Raw genomic sequence first — 4,412 nt, forward strand, 5'->3', positions numbered from 1 at the left:
GTTGAGCCAGCACCATCTGTTGAAAATGCTGTCTTTTTTCCACTGGATGGTTTTACCTCCTTTGTCAATGATTAAGTGATCATAGGTATGTGGGTTCATTTTGGGGTCTTCAATTCAGTTCCATTGATCTACCTGCCTGTCACTATGTCAATACCATGCAGTTTTTGTCAAATTGCTCTGTAGTACAGCTTAAGGTCTGGGATTGTGATTCCACCAGAGCTTCCTTTATTGTTGAGAATAGTTTTGGCTATTCTGGGTCTTTTGTTGTTCCAGATGAATCTGCAAATTGCTCTTTCTAAGTCTGTGAAGAACTGAGTTGGAATTTTGATGGGGATTGCATTGAATCTGTAGATTGCCTTCGGCAGCATGGTCATTTTTACTATATTAATCCTGCCAATCCATGAGCATGGGAGATCTTTTCGTCTTCTGAGATCTTCAATTTCCTTCTTCAGAGACTTGAAGTTCTTGTCAAAGAGATCTTTTACTTGCTTAGTTAGAGTTACACCAAGGTATTTTGAATTATTTATAAGTATTGTGAAGGGTGTTGTTTGCCTAATTTCTTTCTCAGCCTGTTTATCCTTTGTGTATAGGAAGTCCTCTGATTTGCTTGAGTTAATTTTATATCCAGCTACTTTTCTGTAGTTGTTTATCAGGTTTAGGAGCTCTCTGGTGGAATTTTTGTGGTCACTTAAGTATACAATCATATCATCAGCAATTAGTGATAATTTGCCTTCTTCCTTTCCAATTCATATCCCTTTGATCTCCTTTTGTTGTCTAATTGCTCTGGCTGGGACTCAAAGTACAATACTGAATAGGTAGGTAGAGAGTAGGCAGCCTTGTCTAGTTCCTAGCCTTGTCTAGTTCCTAGTTTACTAAGGCTCAAAGCACACATTACACCACACACAATAGTATTGGGAGATTTCAACACCCCACTCTCTGCAATAGATAGGTCTTTGAAACAGAAACTAAACAAGGACACAGTGAGACTAACAGAAGTTATGAAACAGATGGATTCAACAGATATCTATAGAACCTTTTATCTTAAAACAAAAGGATATAACTTCTTCTCACCACCTCATGGTACCTTCTCCAAAATTGACCATATAATTGGTCACAAATCAGGCATCAACAGATACAAGAAGATTGAAATAATTACTTGTATCCTATCAGATCACCATGGACAAAGGCTGCTCTTCAATAACAACATAAACAATAGAAAGCCCACACAAAGGTTGACGCTTAACAACACTCTACTCAATGATAACTTGGTCAAGGAAGAAATAAATAAAGAAATTATAGACTTTCTAGAGTTTAATGAAAAGGAAGGCACAACATACCCAAACTTATGGGACACAATGAAAGCAGTCCTAAGAGGAAAACTCATAGCTTTAAGTGCCTACAAAAAGAGACTGGAGAGAGCATACACCAGCAATTTTACAGCACACCTGAAAGCGCTAGAACAAAAAGAAGCAAATTCACCCAAGAGGAGTCAAAGGCAGCAAATAAGCAAACTCAGGGCTGAAATCAACCCAAACGAAACAAAAAGAACGATACAGAATGAACCCAACCAGGATCTGGTTCTTTGAGAAAATCAGCAAAATAGATAAAGCAGACTATCTAGCCAGACTATCTAGAGGCCACAGAGGCAGTATCCTAATTAACAGGAGCAGAAATGAAAAGGGAGACATAACAACATACACTGAGGAAATCCAAAAAAATCATGAGATCCTTCTACAAAGCCTATACTCAACAAAACTGGAAAACCTGGATGAAATGGACAATTTTCTAGACAGATACCAGGTACCAAAGTTAAATCAAGATCAGACCAACGATCTAAACAGTCCCATATCTGATCATGAAATAGAAACAGTCATTAATAGTCTCCCAACCAAAAAAAAGCCCAGGACCAGATGGGTTTAGTGTAGAGTTTTATCAAACCTTCAAAGAAGACCTAATTGCAACATTCCTCAAACTATTTTACAAAATAGAAACTGAAGGTACTCTACTCAATTCGTTCTATTAAGCCACAATTACTCTTATACCTAAACCATACAAAGGTCTAACAGAGAAAGAAAACTTCAGTCAAAGTTCCCTTAGGAATAGCGATGCAAAAATACTCAACAAAATTCTTGCAAACCGAATCAAAGGACACATCAAAACGATCATCCAACATGATCAAGTAGGCTTCATCCCAGGGATGCAGGGATGGTTCAATATATGGAAATCCATCAATGTAATTCACTACATAAACAAACTCAAAGAACAAAAACCATATGATCATCTCTTTAGATGCTCAGAAAGCATTTGACAAGATCCAACATCACTTCATGATAAAAGTCTTCGAAAGATCAGGAATTCAAGGCCCATACTTAAACATAGTAAAAGCAATATACAGAAAACAAGTAGCCAACATCAAACTAAATGGAGAGAAACTTGAAGCAATCCCACTGAAATCATGGACTAGAGAAGGCTGCCCACTCTTTCCCTACCTATTCAAAAATTAGATTTTAATGAAGCACAGTCCATTGTTCATTGAGCCACCACAGGTTGATGGTCCTGGGTGGTATAAAAAAGCAGGCTGAGCTTGTCAGTATGTAGTACCCCTCCCTAGACTTTTCAATAGCACTTGTCTTTGGATTCCTGCTCTGTTTCAATTCCTGCCCTGACTTCCTTAAATGATGGGCTATGACCTGGACTTGTAAGCTAAATAAACCCTATCCTCACCAAGTTGCATTTGGTCATGGTGTTTCATCCCATCAGTTGACACCCTAAGACATGAATGTACAGAAAACTTACATAGGACATTAACTATCTTTCAGTTAATTATTTGTTGAGTCAGTAATAAAGCGTTTCTGTCCAAAGGCAGATATAAGACCAGGTGGCTTTGATACTGAACCCTATGAATCATTTTAGAAAGAAGCAAGCATACTTTTTTTTAAAATTTGTTTTAAGACTCCAAAGATGAAGAAATTCTACTGAACTGATTGGGTGAGGTCAGCTCCATCCCACTAGATGACAAAACCAGATGCAAAAACAGTAGGACGATGGGCAATATCTATGATAATTATCTCAGTTGATACATAAAGTTCATGTTATTAATTTTAAGAAATCAATTAATGATTAAAAATAATCACTGGTAGGCAAATCTTACTTGCAACTTGCATGTGCATATATAGGAGGATGGAAGTATGTGGATAGGTTTGCAAAACTAAAATAAAATATCTTTAAAAGTTTTAAAAATAAATAGAGCATAAGGGAGGTACGGGCACTGTGTAAATATGATGTAAACAAGAAATGCTAGTGGTGGAAATGGTTTAGTTGGGTTGGGGGGTATAGTTATAGGGCACAAGATAAGATATAAGAGGGTTAATCAAAATTAAGTTTTTGAGCTTCAGAAGTCGCAGGGCAGCAGGGACAGGATCCTCTCAACCTCCGTCTACAGCTAGGAGTGATGGCAGCAGTGGATCCACAACCCTCTCTGCCCCTTCCCTGCAAGCGGAGAGCCTGCCTTCAGGGAGTGCTTTAACGCAGGGACTCGGGTGAGGTCTGCTATTTTCTCTCCTGTGACTTTCTAAGGTGGGACCAGCCAGGAGGCACAGGCCTCACAAGTCACACGGCAGCCTGGTCAGGATCATTTCTACCTTAGACCACACCTAGGAGAGACAACAGACCCACAGCCCTCTCTGGACATTTCCTTCAAGTGGAGATCCTGTTTCCAGGGAGTGCTCTGACCCCAGGACTCAGGACAGGCAACTGATCCACAGCCATCTGCGCCAGGGATTTACCAGAGGAGAGCTGGTCTCCCAGAAATACTGACACCAACTTACAGACCCACAGGGGGAACAAGCTCTAGTCAGAGAAAGCAAGAACATCTAACACCAGAGATCAACAGATGGCAATAGGCAAATGCAAGAATCCTATCAACAGAAGCCAAGACTACTTGGCTTCATCAGAACCTAGTACCCCCACCACAGCAAGTCCTGAATATCCCAAAACACCAGAAAAACAAGATTTGGATCTAAAATCATATCTCACAATGGTGCTAGAGGAATTTAAGAAGGGCACGAATAACTCCCTTAAAGAAGTACAGGAGAACACAGGTAAAGAGGTACAAGCCCTTAAAGAGGAAACAAAAAATCCCATAAAGAATCACAGGAGATGACAAGTAAACAAATAGAAGCACTTAAAGAGCAAACTTAAAAATCCCTTAAGGAATTACAGGAAAACACAAACAGGTGAAGGAAATGAGCAAAACCATCCAGGACCTAAAAATGGAAGTAGAAACAATTAAGAAATCACAAAGAGAGGCAACTCTGAAGTTAGAAATCTTAGGAAAGAAGTCAGTCAGGAGTCATAGATGCAAGCGTCACCAACAGAATACAAGAGATAGAAGAGAGAATCTCAGGGGCAGA

The sequence above is a fragment of the Mastomys coucha genome, chromosome X (assembly GCF_008632895.1).
Source record: "Mastomys coucha isolate ucsf_1 chromosome X, UCSF_Mcou_1, whole genome shotgun sequence".
Lineage (NCBI taxonomy): Eukaryota > Metazoa > Chordata > Mammalia > Rodentia > Muridae > Mastomys > Mastomys coucha.